Source organism: Mastigoproctus giganteus, chromosome 10 (assembly GCF_048544385.1).
Source record: "Mastigoproctus giganteus isolate SK-2022 chromosome 10, ASM4854438v1, whole genome shotgun sequence".
Taxonomy (NCBI): Eukaryota; Metazoa; Arthropoda; class Arachnida; order Uropygi; family Thelyphonidae; genus Mastigoproctus; species Mastigoproctus giganteus.
In genome coordinates this window covers 133,175,555-133,194,259 of record NC_143584.1, presented here as the reverse complement: position 1 = coordinate 133,194,259, position 18,705 = coordinate 133,175,555, and the positions used below count along the sequence as shown (strand labels likewise).

Genomic DNA, 18,705 nt, shown 5'->3' with positions numbered 1-18,705 from the left:
TGCCCTATAGGTGTTCAGGATTGTGGCCTTCTGGCGTTTCATGTAAGTGTTCTCTGGGAGGGCCTATTGCTTCTAGGTTCTTATGTAGTGGCACCGTGTCTGTAGTTGATGCAGTGATTGGGATGATCATTACTTGTTTCATATGGCATGTATCCTTGACTTCCTTTCTAATTCTGAGTACTTCCATATCTTTTCCTTGTGTGTTTTCTATAGGTTGCTGGTGTTGAGCACCCCTATGTTCATCTGGTAGGCAGCCATTTCCTTCTTGTCAGTGAGGGATAGTCTGTTTCTTGTCCATTATTATGGCATGGTCTCAGTATAGTCTGTGAGTAGAGGTCTCTAGTAGGGCCTGAGTCTCTTGTAATACTGTAAACTTTCTTTGATCATGTGATATTTTTGCGATAGCTTCTGATGTATTATCCTGGCTATCTGGTCATGTTTTTGAGTGTGCTCCATCTTGGTGATCACCTTGCATCCTGCGGTGATGTGCTGGATGGTTTCTGGTGCCAGGTGGCATCAATGACGTGTCATCTATTACTCTGGGATCCTTTGCAATGTATTTCCTGTAGTTCCTGGTGTTGATTACCTGATTTTGGATGGCAAGCATGAATCCCTTGGTCTAGGGGAAGAGCTTTCCTTTTGTGAGCCAAGTGTTGGACGCCATCTTTGTGTAGCCTTCATGGTCACTGTAGTGTTTGTCACAGAGTGTCTTCTTTGCCCATCTTTCTGTCATTGATTCTATTGTCTGTGTGAGTGTGGTTTTCTTGTTCAGGTAGAGAGTTGTGCTGTTTGTTATGGCTTAGTAAATTTGTACTGTTTTCCTGGAAGTAATCCTTCCAGTTTTTAATTCGCTTCTCTTGTTCATTAAGGTCAGTCAATCCCTTCCCTCGTTTTACACTAGCTTTTGTCAGTCTCTCAATGATCAACTTGGGGTGGTGTTGATGGCTCTTGGTGGTCATTATCCTGGTTGATCTCATAATCCTTTTCAGCTTGGTATGTCCAGTCTACGATCCTAAAGGAGTATGTTGGGATGAGGACAGCATAAGTGTTTCTGACTGTGATCATGTTCCCCCAATTCAGGCTTTGATTTTAGCTTCTCCGTTTCCCTGGTGTTTTTCAGTCAGGTGAGCTTTGGTCTCTTTGTGTTCTAATTGGTGGACCTGTATCTCCTGATATATATGTATGTCTCTCCATCTGTTATGACTTCAATCTCTTCACCAGTCTTCAGCTGGTAATTTTGTCTTACTTCGATGTAATCCATGTGTCTTGCATTTGTGTAGGCCAAATTGCATCCTGATGTCATTTTTGAACTCTGGTGATGTGTAGTAGCTGTTGAAGTTGATTCTGAGTTGCGGAATAGAGTGCAATATCATCCATGTACATCGGGTGAGGGAGGTTGTACAGGTTCTTGCTTCCTTGTTTTAAGGTATATCTGTACTTGCTGTTATTGAGCACTTTGGACAGTGGGTTAAGTGCTAGACAGAACCATAGTGAGCTCAGGACATCTCCCTGGAAAATTTCTATTCTGATGGGGATCAGCCTTGTTGCGAATGTTCTTGACCTTGATGATGATCCTCCATTTTGCTACGGTTGCTTCTAGGAAGGGTATCAATGTCAGGTTGACTTTGTATATCTTCAGTGTTTCTGTTAGCCAGCTGTGGGGCATGGAGTCGAAGACCTTGCATTAGTCAATGTAGGCCACACACAGGTTGCAACGCTTCTTGTAGGCTTGCTCCATAACTGCACCGTCAATGGTCAATTGCTCATCTGCTTACAACCTTTTTGCTGCTCAGCTATGATGTTCTGTCTCAATTATTGTTGTTGCTCTTATATTATTTCTCCCTGATTGGTGGATTCCACTCCGTGACGGGTAGTGCTACCAAGTACACAGGGTAGTTGTAATGTCTGGTGTTACTGTTGGTCGGGGAAATCTCTGACTATCCTACAGGTGTTCGGGATTGCGACTTTCTGGAGTTCCTTGTAGGTGTTCTCTGGGAGACCTATTGCTGCTAGGCTGCTCTGTTAGAGTCTTTGGCACCATACTGGTGGTTGACATGATGATCGGGATGGTCGATACTTGTAGACTTGCTCCAATATTATTATTATTATTGCTCTTAGTAAAAAATTCAGAGGTACTGGGCTCAGTAACTTCCATGATTTTTTTAATATATTAAAAAAGTAAGAGATTACCTCAATCTTTTTCGTGGAAGGCTTCCAGTCAATTCTCTCCCAAATGTGACGAATAAAATAAGATGAAAAAAAAATGAATCAGTGAATTCCCTCACTCATAGAGATATGACCAAATCCGATGCGCAACGGAGTTGAAAGCCGAGAGCCTCAACCCGACCCCGAAACATCAAACTACCGCAGCAAGACCATGAGTGCGAGAAGACATTGTGTCAGAAGAAATAAAACTGCTTCTGATGATAAATAATTAAAATCGCTATTAACATCACAATTAAAAAAATTAAAAACACGATTAAAATTAAAAGGATTAAAAGTTACAATTTGGATGAATACTCAAATTAAACAAAATGCACAGCTGCTTCCCTTCCTTAAGCAGACCACGCTTTTCGTGTGATTGCCGTGTTCACAGGATGGGAATATCGTGAAGTGTTTGTGTGTGTATTTGACTCTGAAATAGAGAGATTATTTATATTTCAATTTATTTAAAATGGTCACATGTGCAAAAAAGACCAGAAATCCGAAATTAGGTAAGGCCGTCGCACATTGATAGAAATTTTGTGTAGTTTCATTTCAAGTGTTTCAGCGATCAGTAATTTTATGTAACTGTGTTGTATATTTAAAATTACTGCTTCGTTGAAGAGGAATACGTGACCATCATTAACTGTATGAAAGGCCAACTCCGATGCGTATGACGTGCGAACGGAAGCAGCATGTTGCTTGACACGTAAATCTAAAGTATAATGAGTGGAACCCTCGTACGATGAATCACACTGACTACATGAAATCTTGTACACAAGATTGTTTACCTGAGCCGAGCAAGAAGGAAGAATTGTGTGATTTTTTTTAATATATTGTGGAGCTTCTGCATGGGCCTGGCTATAATTTTGAATTCGGTATTTCTAAAGAGTTTAAGTTGCCTGTACCATTGTTCAATATATGGTATGGAAATAAAGTGTTTTATTGGTTTTATTAATGGGTATCATATTTGCTGTTTTATTTTTAGTCTGTAACCTGATTTGATTTATAACGGAGTGAGGATAGCCTCTATTTAAAAACCTGTCGGATAGTGTAACAATTTCTAAGTGTAAGGTGGGTTCAGACGTAGAATATTTATAAGCGTTAAATATAATAGATCTCTTATATGTGAAAGATAACTCCGGTAATGCAGGTACATCCCCGAATTGGTGGGTTTTCGGTAAATGCTAAATTGGATTTTTTGCATGTCATGTGTGAGAGTGGAATTTAAGAAATTCAGGGCTTTTGTTTCTATCTGTTCCTACTCAAATGTAAAATGTAGTCTCGTGTGAATATTATTGAATACCTGTAGGATGTCCTGAGTGGTGTTGTGATCTGTTATAACAAGTATATCATCAATATATCTCCCATAGTAAGTAATGTGGGGAAGAAACGGTGTTAAATGAATGTCCTAGGTATTGGCAAGATAGATTTCTGCTATAAAACTGCTCGTGTTCAAACCATCGGTAAACCGAAAACCTGTTTGTATATAGTAAACGCAAAATAGTTGGCTTCGAGAAGCCAACTATTTCGCGTTTAATACACACTAAATCACCCAAAATTTCTTTTTTTTGAGTAATTTAGTTAAACAAAGATTTATCACGATAGAATCTTTGTTTAACAGTTCCCAAACTACATCGAGAGCGTAGTCCACATTTACATTGGTGTACAAAGAGGTAACATCTAACGAAAATAATTTATCATGAACGCCAAGTGTAATATTTTTAATACTATTAAATAAAGTGTCACAATTTTTTATGCCAAACCTTATCAACTGTCTAAATGGTTTAATGATGTTGTACAAGTGAGCCACTAAGTGTGAAAATGCTGAATTTTTATATGATACAATAGGACGTACGGGAAAACCGGGTTTGTGAAGTTTAACCTGTCCAAAAAAGTACATTAATTCATTTTTTTCATCTTATTTTATTTGTCAAAGTGTCGAAGTTTGCAGATGATACAAAGGTTGGCAGGGTTGTTAATGGCAGTGTGCTACTGCAACAGGATCTAGAAAATTTGGGCAGATGGGCTAAGAAGTGGCAACTGAAGTTTAACCTTGGAAAATGAAAGTAGTGCGTATGAGTAGAAGTAACCCCAGAGAAACGTACCAACTGTGTGGTACTACACTTAAGGTGGTAGAAAATGAAAAAGACCTGGGAGTAATTGTGCAATCAGATATGAAGTTTTCTGGGCAATGCTGACAGGCTGCCAGGGCAGGTCATGGGGTTTTGTCAATGATATATAGGAATTTTGCTAGCAGTGAAAAGGAGGGATTGTCCCTCTGTATAAGGCAATGGTCAGGCCACACCTTGAGTACTGCATACAGGTCTGGAGGTCTCATTTTAGGAAGGATGTAGATTTTCTTGAGCGTGTACAGAGAAGGGCAACAAGATTGGTGAGGGGAATGAAGGGATCCTCTTACCAAGAGAGGCTTAAGTTCTGCAAATTGCAATGGCTGGAGACTAGGCACCTGTGCAGTGATCTGATTGAGGTGTATAAGGCCTTGAATGGGTTGAGCACACTGAATTCTGATGGGATCCTTCCACTTGTTCAGATTACGAACCTAAGGGGGCATAAATTCAAATTAAGAAAAGACAAATGTAGAATAGGTGTGCGGAAATTTGCCTTTAGCCAGCGGGTGGTTAATTGCTGGAACAAACTTCCATATGTCGTTGTGGAAGTTGATGGGTTGAATAAATTTAAGGTGGAACTGGACAGGCATTTGGAGGGAATGGTGTGATTTTTTTTTTTTTTTTTTTTTTTTTTTTGGCTGATGCTGCATAAGCTCATACACTTGTTTTCTTGCATCACATGCCACTACTACTACTACTCTGGACTCCTTGGTGATGTATTTTCTTTAGTTTCTGGTGTTGATTACCTGGTCTTGGATGGCGAGCATGAATCCTTCAGTCTCTGGGAAGAGCTTCCCGCTCGTGAGCCATGCATTGGAAGCAATTTTATCTATGTGATCTTGATGGAGATCATTGTAGTGTCTGCCATGGAGTGTCTTCTCTGCCCATCTTTCTAGCTTCGTTTGGACCTCCTGGTTGGGGGGGGACTCCTTGCCTACCACTTGTCTATCTTCCTTATGACCTGGTGGAGTGCTGCTGTGTGTTTCTGGAAGTAATCCTTCAGGTTAACTATTGCTGTCTTCTGTTGCTCAATGAGGTCTATCAGGCCCTCCCTCCTTCTTCCTTGGCAATTGTCAGTCTCTCCACAGCAGATTTTGCGTGGTGTTGGCGGCTCTTGGTCATCATTGTCCTTGTCTTTCTCATGATATCCTCCAGCTGGGTGTTAGTCCAATCTATGACCCCGAAGGAGTATGTTAGCACTGGGACTGCAGAGGTGTTTATGGCTTTAACTGTGTTTCCTCTGTTCAGCTTTGCTTTCACCAGGCTTCTGAGTCTCTGATGGTATTTTTCGGTCAGGCAGGCCTTAATTTCCTTGTGCTGTAACTGCTGAGCCTGCATCATTCCCAAATATTTGTAGGCCTCTCCCTCTGCCATGGCTTTGATCTTTTTACCAGTCTGCAGCTGGTAGTTTCGGTTGACTAATTTTCCCTGGTGCAATCTGTGGGTCTTGCATTTGTCTAGACCAAATTCCATCCTAATATCGTTGCCGAATTCTTTGGTGATCTGGAGTAGTTGCTGGAGGTGCTTCTTGGTTCCCGCATAGACTTTGATGCCCTCCATGTACATCAGGAGGGTGTACAGGTTCTTCCTTTCTTCCTTCTTTGAGGTTATATCCGTACTTGCTACTGTTGAGCATGATGGATAGCAGGTTAATTGCTAGACAGAACCACAATGGGCTCAGCACATTTCCCTGAAAGATTCCTCTCCTGATGGGGATTGGTCTGATTGTGATGTTTTTTACCTTAATGGTGGTACTCCATTTTGCCATCATTTTTTCCTAGGAAGGGGCTCACATCTGGTGAGTATGGGCGTGGCACACCCAGGGTCCTGAGCTGGATATCATCATTCTTCTCTTCTTGGTGATTCCCTTCTACTTCTCTCTCTCTGGGTAACTTGGAAATTTTTTTTTTAGCTGGTGCAGCATAAGCCTCAAGCTTCCTTGCACTATATGGCTAGTAATAGTAGTAGCAGTGGCATTTGATGCAAGAAAGCAAGTGTATGAGCTTATGCAGCATCAGCCAAATAATAATAAAATAATGTTTGTCACTATCGGATTGACTTTGTTAGATGTTCAGCGCCTCTATTAGACAGCTATGAGGCATGGAGTCGAAAGCCTTGTGGTAATCGATGTAGGCTGTATACATGTTGCGGTGCTTCTTGTAGGTTTGCTCCATAACCCCGGCATCTATGGTTAATTGCTCCTTGCATCCTTTGCTCGGCCGCTTGCATCCTTTGCTCGGCCGCTTGCATCCTTTGCTTGGCCACTTGCATCCTTTCTGCTGTTCGGCCATTATGTTCTGGCTCTCTAAGTGGTCTGATGTCTTCCTGGTTATGCAGCTGGTCAGGATCTTGTACATTGTTGGGAGGCAGATGATTGGCCTATATTTTGCTAGGTTTCTTGTGTCTTTGTCTTTAGGCTTAAGATATGTGATTCCTTGAGTGAGAAACTTTGGGATTGTCTCTTGAGTGTCTTATCATTTGAGTGAACTGCTCTGCCAGGTGCTTGTGTGTGTGTGGAAGTGAGCTTCTTGTACTAGTAGTTGTGTTGTTATTATTATTATAAAACCTTTCTTCTTTATGGGATTTATTATTATTACAAAACTTTCTTCATGGGATTTATTATTATTATAAGGCCTTTCTTTTTTTCTGGGATTTATTATTATTATTATAAAAAACCTTTTCTCTTTTATATGGGATTTTTTCCAACCCATGACAGGTACATTTTTTCCAACCCATTACCAAGTGCATGGAGTGGTTGTTATGTTCGATTATTTTTACCATTGCTTGAGAAACTGTCTTACTATCCTACAGGTGTTCAGGATTGTGGCTTTCTGGAGTTCCATGTAAGTGTTCTCTGGAAGGCCTATTGTTGCTAGGTTCTTATGGAGGCTCTTTGGCATCATGCCAGTTGTGGACACACTGATCAGGATGGTCATTACTTGTTCCATATGCCACATATTGACTTCGTGTCTTAAGTCTGAATATTTCCTGATCTTTTCCTCATGTTTTCTGGATGTTGTTGTGCTGGGCACACTATGTCGATCAGGTAGGTAGCCATTTCCTTCTTGTCAACGAGGGGTACATCTGGTCTGTTTGGGATTGTCTTGTCCGTTATGATAGTACAGTCCTATTATATTCTGTGAGTAGAGACTTCTAGTATGGCCTAAGGCTTGTACTTCTAATACGTTAAACTTTCTTTGATCATCTGATATTTTTGCACTAGCTACTAATGTATTATTTAAGCCACCTGGTCATGTCTGTGAGTGTACATCATCTGGGTGATCACATTGAATAATGTGGTGATCTGTTGGTTTGTTTCTGTGGGCCAGGTGGCATCATTGACATGTGTCATCCATTACTCCAGGGGTTCCCGACTATCTATTTCCTGTAGTTCCTGGTATGATTACATGATGGTGAGCATGGATCCTTTGGTCTCGGGGAACCTTCCATTTGTGAGCCAAGCTTTGGAGGTCATCTTATCTGTGTAGTCTTGATAGAGGTCATTGTTAGTGTCTGCCTTGGAGTGTCTTATTTGCCAATCTTTCTTTCCTTGTTTCTTCTGTCTGTGTGAGTGTGGTCCCCTTGTTGAGGGCCCCTTGACGTGGGCACCTGTACGTGCTGAGGGGACCTCCCAGTGATGCTGCCGGGCTTCCAGATTAGCATCACTGGGATCTAATGCCCATACCTTGGTTCCAGGGTTACATTTTTGGAATCCGGCGTGTGCAGCTGTGCACCGTGACCCGTGGAATTTGGAAAGGGGGATCCTGGTGGTTGAGGGGCCCAGCCTTAATACACTACTTTGGCCCCTGCTTTAACAAGACGGGTGGTCCCGGACCCGCCCGACTGGGATCAATCGGCAGGTGGTTCTTACTGCTAGGGTCAACTGCGTTCCAATAAGTCTCCCTCCCTTTGGTCCTGGGACAGGATAAAGACTGGAAATGTGGGTATGGTGCTCCTAAGTTAACTTGGCATCCCATTTGTGTACGCAGTACCTGCTAGTTCACAAGTGGGCGTCCCCTCGTAGTGCTCCGTGGTGGGTGAGGTACTTAGGGCATCTGAAATTTTTATTTTATTCATATGAATAATTTAAATCCAATTTCTTCTGGGGCCCCAACAAGGCCCCTACCTAATCGATCAGTTGAGAATGACACCAATTCTGCCAAAAGAGCCAGAACTGAGGATATAACACCGCTTTTCCTCATTCTCCATTCTACCGGAGAGCAGTCAATTGGGAAGATGTCACCCTTCTTCATCCAGAAAGGATTAGAAGGGTTGGCAGGATCACCAAAATCCGTGAAACGGCTGCGTTCTGGTGATCTTTTAGTCGAAGCTTCAAGCACAAAGCAAGCAGAAAGGATCCTGAACGCGACATCCATAGGGGGAATACCGATCAGCGTAATACCCCACAAAACTTTGAACTCTTCACGAGGTGTCATTTCAGAGTGGGATCTTCTTCATGTCTCTGAAGAAGAAATCTGCTTTGAACTAAAAGACCAAGGGGTGACAGCTGTCAAGAGAATATCATTGCGGAAGGATGGGAATCTCGTCCCTACCCGAGTTCTCATCCTAACATTTAACACCCCACGGCCTCCAAGTTCCATCAAGGCAGGGTATTTAAACTGCCCAGTGAGGATTTATATTCCAAACCCACTTAGGTGTTTTAAATGCCAAAAATATGGCCACTCACAAACAGCTTGTCGTGGTAACCCTGCCTGTGCTCGATGTGGTGCGAAAGATCACGAGATCAAGGAATGTTCAGCTTCCAAACCGATCTGTATAAATTGCCAAGGAGAGCACCCTGCCTTTTCCAGAGCATGCCAGCAATGGAAGGATGAAAAAGAGATCCAAAAACTGAAAACAGAGCTGAATATCTCCTACCCAGAGGGTAGGAGATATTCAGAAAACGCATACAACCAATAAATAGCAGGAAGCCTTCATATGCCCAGAAGGTTTCTGCGAAGTGCGCTATCGGTATGCAAACTGAGATGACTGTACCACCAAGAGAGTCATTCACTCCGATTGCCTGCTATTTATTGAGTTCACAAAAACCCACCAAAAAAATGCAGTCAGCTGCCACTCTTATATCCGTACCTCCTAGTGCTCCACCACTACCAAAACCAAGTGGTAAAGAGCCACCAGTAATAACAGAAACAATGGATGTCGAGGACAAGGAGGTACCGGATGAATCAGTCTTGGAACTCTTTGCGGAGGAAGAAATGGACATGGGACAGCGTTCATTCTTCCCCAAAAAAGATAAATCCAAGATTGACAAAAGTAAGCCCTCAGCACCTCGGAAGCTGCCTGATGGACCCACTAAGCCAAAATAATGGCTAAATTCCTACAATGGAATTGTCGTGGATTCCGGCGAAATACTGATGACATCAAGGCCCTCCTGCAAAAGCATGAGTCAGTTTGCTTTTGCTTGCAGGAGACTTATTTAAAGGCAAATGATGATCCCGCCATGCATAACATCAAAATTTTCATAAGGATAGAATTGCGGATGGTCCTGCTCATGGAGGAGTGGCTATCCTTGTGGGCAACCAGACCCCAGTTCAGCGCTTGCTAGTTACAACCAGCATAGAGGCTGTTGCAATTTGCCTTACAGTGGGATTTTTATTAACCGTCTGCTCTATTTATTTGCCACCCGGGACTGACGTCTCCCAGGAAGACCTTGATGATTTTGTAACGCAGTTGTCACCCCCTTTCTTACTTCTCGGGGATTTTAATGGACATAACACCCTGTGGAGTAGTGCTAGCATCAATAGAAGGGGACGAGTCATAGAGCATATGCTAAATGACAAGACCTTTCCCTTCTAAATATTGAAACAAACACCTTCTTCCACATGCCTACCCAAACATTTTCTGCTATTGATCTCTCTATCTGCTCCCCTTCTCTACTCCCTTCACTCACTTGGGAAGTGGAAGAGAACCCATATGGAAGTGATCACTTCCCTGTGATAACCTCGTTACACAGTGGGAGACCGTGCCTTCCTTTCAGGTTACCACGGTGGAAGACTGATCAGGCTGACTGGAATGCCTTCCAACATCAGGCAAATTTCGACCTCAGTACCATCAGTCAGGAGCCTATCAATGATGCAGTAAAGTACATCACAGAAAATATTGCCCAAGCAGCTGTGAATGCCATCCCAAAAACATCTGCCCGGTTTCCACCATTTCCCAAACCATGGTGGAATTCACAATGCACAGCAGCAAAAAAGGCTCAAAACAAAGCATAGGGGATATTCTGCCGATATCCTACCACAACCAACCTTATAGCCTTTAAACGTGCACAAGCCAAAGTATGCTACATTCGCCGTCAGAGTCAAAAGGAATCGTGGATCCGTTTTACTTCATTAATTACACAGTCCACTAGTAGTAAGTTGGTCTGGGATAAAATCTGGAAAATGAAGGGAAAATATACATCCCACACTTCTTCAATCCTAGATTATAATGGATGCACTATTGCAGATCCAACTGCAATAGCCAATTCTCTTGGGGAAACATTCTCTAACATCTCTGCAACATCTTCATATTCCCCAGAGTTCCTGCTCCTGAAACATAAAATCAAAAAACAGGCATTTAATTTTAAGTCTAAGAGCGTTTATCCCTACAACGGGTCTTTTACTATACAGGAACTGAAAAGAGCTCTCATTCTTTCCAAAGCAAGTGCTGGTGGACCAGATGGCATCCATTATGAAATGATTAAGCATCTTTCACCAAAATCTATTGAACATCTGCTCCTTCTATATAATAGAATCTTTATTGAAGGGCAGTTTCCGGATTTCTGGCGCAAGGCAATTGTTCTTGCCTTTGCTAAGCCAGGAAAGGATCCAAAAGTCACTATTAATTATCGCCCTATTGCTCTGACTGTGCAAAATCCTGGAGAGAATGGTTAATTTTTGTTTAATATGGTATTTAGAATTAAACGACCTTCTCTCCAATATCCGGTGCGGCTTCCGAAGGAACCGGTCCACTCTGGACCATCTTATTAGACTGGAAACATCCATCCGGGATGCTTTCCTAAAACGTGAACATTTGGTGTCTGTGTTCTTTGACATGGAGAAAGCGTATGACACAACTTGGAGATTTGCCATCTTAAAAGATTTGCATAATGGGGAGATGCCCTCTAAGACCAAGGTCTTAGAGGGCATCTCCCCATTTTTATTAAAAATCTTTTAGCCAATCGATCTTTCCAAGTTCGTGTGGGATTCTCACTCTCTCGTTCCTTTAGCCAAGAGGAGGGAGTACCACAAGGATCAGTTTTAAGTGTCACGCTTTTCGCCATCAAAGTAAATTCCATCACAGAACAACTTCTTCCAACTGTAAACAGTGCCCTCTATGTTGATGACTTTAGCATATTTTGTCAGTCATGCAGCATGAGGAATCAATGGCTTTTTGCAGTTGAAAGACAACTGCAAAAAGCCATTGATCGCCTAAATTTGTGGGCACTGTCTAATGGATTCAGGTTCTCGCCACAGAAGACCATTTGTGTACACGTTTGTCGTAAGTGTAATCTTTATCCTGAACCTGAATTAAGGCTCGGACAAAATGCTATTCCAGTAGCGGCGGACACAAAATTCTTGGGACTCGTATTTGATAAAAAGCTGACCTTTCTGGATCACATCCGTCAACTCCGCACAAAGTGCACAAGAGGCCTGAATATTCTGCGGTCTCTTTCCTGTACATCTTGGGGTGCGGATCGATGCACCCTACTACGCATCTACCGTGCACTTGTACGATCCAGACTAGATTACGGGTCCCTGGTATACAATTCGGCCAGAGACAGTGTACTTCGATGGCTGGATCCTGTCCATCATCAGGCTCTCCGTATCACTATCAGAGCATATCGAACATCTCCTGTCCAGAGCTTATACGTCGAAGCAAACGAACCACTGTTATCCCTTCGATGTAAGCAGTTGTCTCTAATGTACGCTTTAAAACTGAAATCCCTACCAAACCATCCTACGTGGCCATTCGTTTTTGAGCCACGAAGGGAAAATTTGTACAACACCCATAAGACTGCCAATTGTCCTTTTGGTATTCGTCTCCAAGAGCTACTCAAAGAACTTAAGATCAAGGTAGACAAAGTTGCCCAAACACCAAAGCAACCCTTTCCACCCTGGCATGCTCATGTTCCAGCATGTGACTTGTCCCTTAGAAATTGGGGAAAGTCGGACACTCCATCTGTCTACTTCCAGATTTATTCAGCATACCAAGCTGAACATTCTGACTTCGCGCCACTTTACACAGATGGCTCCATGTCGGAATCATATGTGGGATCTGCTGCTGTCTTTACAGACACCACTACATCGGAGCAGATTCTCTCTGAATGCAGCATATTTACTGCAGAGCTGCACGCTATAGAGTAGCCTTGGATCAAATTTAGTAAATGCCAATACGAATGGTTGATTTTATATTCCGATTCTCTCAGCGTGTTATAGGCTTTAATAACTGTGAGATATAATTCTCATCCAGTTCTGTCGTGCATTCAGCAGAAGATTCACTTTCTCCATGAACGTGAATATGATATCCGCTTCTGCTGGATTCCCAGCCACATTGGGATTAGGGGAAATGATTTGGCTGACACCGCAGCCAAATCAGCAATTCCCAATAATAATCACTGCCTATCAGTCCCCTATACAGACTACAGGCAAATAATACACGAAAAGATATACTCCCAATGGCAGGATTCGTGGAATAGACAGACTATGAATAAATTATATCGTATAAAGCCTGTAATTGAACTGTGGCAGTCTAGTCTGTGCAGGAATCATAAGGAGGAAGTTGCTCTTGCCCGGACCTGCATAGGACATAGTCATTTGACTCATTCATATTTGCTGAGGGCTGATGATCCTCCTATGTGTGTGTCCTGTGACAAAGTTTTATCAATCAGACACATTTTAATTGACTGTCCAGTTTTTAGCAATATACGTTTTACCGCTTTTAACCATCTGACTGAGCCGTATACACTCAGTCAGATTTTATCCGACAATGTGTCTATTTTTAGCTTTTTGAAATCAGTAAACCTTTTTACTGATATTTAAAAAATCTACCTTGTTATTGTTACTTGTTTACTGATATTTGTCTTTTACAGTTTATACTTGTTTTTATACCTTGACTTAGTGACCTAATTCATTAGGCCACTGAAAGTTTTACTTTTTATGACCAGGTTTTTCGCGTATTATAGCCTTAGTTGCTAATGCGCCAATAAAACCCAACCAACTTGTTGAGGTTGTTGCCATTTGTTTATATTTCTTATGACTTGGTAGATTGGTGCTGTGTTTTCCTAGAAGTAATTCCACAATTTTTTAATTGCTTTCTTTTTTTCAGTGAGGTCAGTCAATTCCCTCTCTCCTTCTTCACCAGCTTTGGAGGCGCCTCCGTAGCCAGGTGGGCAGGAGCAGCAGTGCATAGCACATGCTTCTTGATTAGACCGGGGTTCGAGCCCGTGAGCCACCAAATATGGAGGATGCGGAAAGGTCAGGGAATGACCACCTCATATCCCCGGAGCAATATGGCCTTAGTTGCTAATGCTCCTAAAAACCAAAACAACAACAACAACGTCACCAGCTTTGGTCAATTTCTTGATGGCTGACTGTGAGTGGAGTTGACACTTCTTGGTCATCATTATCCTTCCTGGTGGAGAAGACTGTCTGCTCCAGCTCGATGTTGGTCCAATTTATGATTCTGAACGAGTACTGGGACTGCATAAGTGTTTATGGTTGTGATCTTGTTTCTGCTGTTCATCTTTAATTTTAGCAGGCTTTTGAATTTCTGCTGGTGTTTCTCTGAAGGCAGGCCTTGATTTCCTTGTGTTCTAATTTGTGGGCTTGCATCATTCCCGTTATATTTGTATGTCTCCTGTTATGGCGGCTTCAATCTCTTTACTGGTCTTCAGCTGGTAGTTTCATCCGACTGGATGTCCTTGGTGCAGTCCATGAGTTTTGCATTTGTCTAGGTCAAATTGCACCCTTATGTCAGGGCTGAACCCTTCGGTGATCCAGAGTTGCTGTTGGCATTGATATTTGTTTGCGGCATTGAGTTTGATGTCATCCATGTACATCAGATGAGAGAGCGTGTACAGGTTCTCCCTTCCTTCTTTTAGGGTATATCGGTACTTGCTGTTATTGAGCATGGTGGACATTGGGTTCAGGGCATCTCCCTGGAAGGTCCACTTCTGGTGGGTATTGGTCTGGTTGTGATGTTCTCGACCCTGATAGTGGTCCTAAGTTTTGCCATGATTGCTTTTAGGAAATGTGTCATGTCTGGTTGACTTTGTAGATCTTCCATGTCTCTATCAGCTAACTATGGGGCACAGAGTCGAAGGCCTTGCAGTAGTCTATTTAGGTCACGTACAGGTTGCAGGCTTGCTCCATAACTGCAGCATCGGTTGTTAACTACTCCTTGCATTCTTTGCTCATCTGCTTACATCCCTTCTGCTGCTCAGCCATGATGTTCTGGCTCTCTCTCTGAGTGGTCTGATTTCTTCTTAGTTATGCAGCTGGTTAAGCTCTTGTACATTGTTGGGAGACAGGTGATTGGTCTGCACTTTGCTGGTTTTGTGCCATTTTTGTCCTTGCCCAGATAATAATGCATCCTGACTCTGGGATTGTGTCAGGATGCATTATTATCTGGTTTAACTACTCCACTATGTGCCTGTGTGTGCAGCTGAACTTCTTGTACCAGTAGTTGTGGAACTTCCTGATCGACTGATGTACATCGAATCACCTATTTTATCATCTCTTGTACATTCTGTTTTTTCTTCCATTCTAGGTCTATCCAGGGCTCACAACTGTTAGGGCTAACCTCACTGCTCCACAGGTTCCCCAGAACTCTCCGAGTACCTTCTGTTGGGGGGGGGGTATGTTGCCTTCCTTCTCCTCTTGCCCAATTTTCCTGTTGAAAGCACTCTGATTTTCAATTGCTTTACTTGACTTTGCTGCCTAATCTACTTATTTCTCTTCTTATCCAATCTACTTATTTCTCTTCTTATCCATTCTTTGCTGTGTAGTTTTCAGTTTCTCTTCCGTTCTTTTGGTGAGTGACCCAAGTCATGGAGGGGAGTATACATTGGTTCATTATTTTACTTTTCAGACAAATTGGCATACTGCTCATCAGTATGTGACTATATTTCCTGAATGCTATCCATACAAAATTTATTCTTCTTTTGACTTCCAGCTGTTTATCATTATTACAGCTAATGACTTGTCCAAGATAAGTATATGAATCCATCCAGTGGCGTAGCTACCATGTAGGCAGGCAAGGCAATTGCCTCCAGGTCCTTTAGGGGCCCGGCGTCTTTGGCTCTCTCCTCTTTTTGCAATTTTCATTAATTCAGTAAGAGCCCGAACATGTTCTTTGCTTCCAGGCCCGAAAAAGGGTAGCTACACTACTGAATCCACCTTTTCAATTTCTGCCCCTTCAGTGATTATATCCCTTTCTGTGGCATACTTATTCATTATTGCTTTGGTTTTTACCATATTCATTAATATGGTAAAAACAAATTATCAGTTTATCAGTTATATAGGTTAGTAAGGATTTCTTTATTAAGAAATCCTTACTAACCCTATATAACTGATTAAGATTTTCTTCTAATTCTTTGGGATCATGGCTTATGGTCACAATGTCATCTGGAAATCATGAATGGTTTCGGTACTCTCCATTCACATTGACTCCTTTCTGAGACCAGTCCAATCTTCCAAAAGCTTCATGGACAGCAGTAAACAACTTCAGAGATATTGTCTCTTTGTCGAACTCCTTTTTCAATTTTAAATTTGCTACTGTATTTGTCTAGTCTAATAAAGGAGGTAGTTTTCTCATATATTTTCTTCAAAATCATAACATATATGTGATGTCGATGCCTCTTTCCAGTGCCCAAAACATTGCCTTATGCTATACAGAATCAAATGCCTTTTCATAATCCACAAATGCCAGGCATAATGGGGTTTTATATTCATTTGCTTTCGCCATTAGCTGCAGTATTATGTGAAGGTGATCCATAGTTGAGAATCCTGTCCTAAAGCCAGCTTGCTCTTTCGGTTGATTTTCATCAAGTATTCTTTCTAATCTGTTAGTAATTGCAATTGTGAACAACTTATAGATGTGGGACAACAAGCTAATTGGTCTTAATTTCCAATTTTTGATTTATCTCCCTTCTTGTGCAGCAAAATAATGTTTGCAGTATTGCACTCCTTAGGCATCATGCCTTTCCTAATGTATTTTGTGAATAGTCTGGCCAGTTTCTGTGTCCTGTCTCTTCCTTCTAATTTTAGCAAGTCTGCAGTAACTTCATCTTCACCTGGGGCTTTTTGATTCTTCATTTTCTTTAATGCATGATCTATCTCATCAGGAAGGATATTGGCTATGTCATATGTGTTGCTAATTTTTTATCTAACTTCCCTATTCCTGGCATCATTCCCATGCTCCTTATAAAATTCTTTATAGTAGTCTTTTGTTATTTGAATTATGCCTTCTCTGCTGTTTGTAAGTACTTCATCAGTATTCTTCAGATTCAGTATCATTTGTCTTTCTGTATTACTACTCATGATTTATGATTTAAGTCCTTTGTTTTTCTGTAATGCTTGTTCTACTTTTCTTGTGTTAAATCTTCTTATGTCCTCTCTGAGTCTCTTTCTAATGGCTTTGCATAACTCATATACTCGATTTTGCATTTGTCAGTGTTTATCTTGCTCTTCATTTGTCATCTTTGGTTCATCATGACAAGGTGTTTCTTGACTAATTTTTTCTTATTTGGATTTCTTTTTAACTATAGGTTTCTTAGGCTCTATCACTTTCTGAAAGTTGTATTCCTCATTGATTTCTTGGTCCTGATAGGTCTGTAGAAGCTCAAACTTGTTCTTAAGTTCCATTACATACTGCTTTTTCTCCTGTTCTGTTATCTCAAAGGCCTTCGTATTATTTACTCGAGTCAGTTTTGTTTTTCTTTTCTTACCTCTATATCAAGTGTGCATCTTACCATTCTGTGATCACTTCCAACATTTAACTTGTTCAGGATGGTAACATCATTCAGAATATATCTTCTGTTAGTGAGGATGAAATCAATTTCATTAGTTGTTAATCCATTTGGGCTCTTCCACGTCCACTTTCTTTCACCCTTTTCTTGAAAAAAAATGTTCATTACTGGCATTCCTTGAGATTCTGCAACTTCCACAAGTCTTTTGCCTGTTTTATTTCTTTTACCAATTCCAAAATTTCCTGTAGTTTCCATTTCTGTGCTGTTTTGGCTCTTTCCAGTCTTAGCATTGAAGTCCTCCATAATGATGGTGTAGTGAGTTTTCTCTTCATCTAGGAGTCTCAAATTCAGTATACGTTTCTTCAACCTCTTCATCATCATGGCTCGATGTATGTTGGTGCATATATCATTATAACCTTTAGTCTGTGCCTCTTAGAAATCCTGAGTAGTAGTCTTTACACCCTTGGTGATGTACTTTTAAATTCCAAAATATTGTTTTTAATATCTTTATGGACTGGAAAGCCAATTCCACCTTCACTCTTTTTACTGTTTCCATTGGTGTACAGCAGATTTTGACTTGATAAACTTGTGATTCATTTCTCCTTGTTTCAGCCAAGCCGATGACATTCCAGTTCACATTTTCTAATTCCTTTTCCAGCTCTAATATCCTATCTTCATTGATGAACGATCTTACATTGTAACAGGCCAAGTTCAGTTTCCGTGTATGGCAGCCTGGCCTTTGCCCTCTAATGCCCTACAAATTGTTTGTTAAATCATTTATTATTTATTATTTGTGATAAAGTAAGGTTTCAATTGTTCTGATATTATTGCTAATGCAAACGACAGTGCTGGGTGACAGAATCAGAAGAGGACTACAGCTACTTCTTTAAAGAAGTAGTAGTAGGTGTTTTACATAAAGATGAGCAGGCATAGGAACACATATTTTAACAGGTACAGTATTTTACATGTTTATATTGGATTTATTTTAATCAAGATTTCTCTTCTAATTTTTTTTGCTTTTGTTGTTTATTTGTAAGTTGTATTAATTAACCATTATGACACATTTGCTAAATACTGCAAAAATGTAGTTGTCTTACTTTCTCCAAACCAGAAAGTTCATGCAACTGGAATAATTTCAAATAACTAGCATATAACCTGTCGAATCTTGCTGTTGTTGTTAGAGTATAGAGTGAGTGGTAGGGAAATTCAAATTTTTAATTGTGGTAAATGGGTAGCTCTAAAGTTCGAATCAGTTAGGGTTGGTGTTAGATGGATAATTTTGTTATATATTATAATGAACTTAACTCCAAATCACTTGTTGGGCCTATATTTTTGTGTTTAGCTTACAGCATAACTTATATTCTGAACTTATTAGCGAAAGGTGTAAAACTAGATAGT

The 18,705-nt window shown here is 41.1% G+C and overlaps 1 protein-coding gene across 6 annotated transcripts in view; it reads left to right on the top strand.

Annotated features, from left to right (window-relative positions):
- LOC150079291 (intermembrane lipid transfer protein VPS13D-like) overlaps positions 1-18,705 on the top strand; it is a 1,618,665-nt gene that overhangs the window by 28,742 nt on the left and 1,571,218 nt on the right. The window lies entirely within an intron of this gene.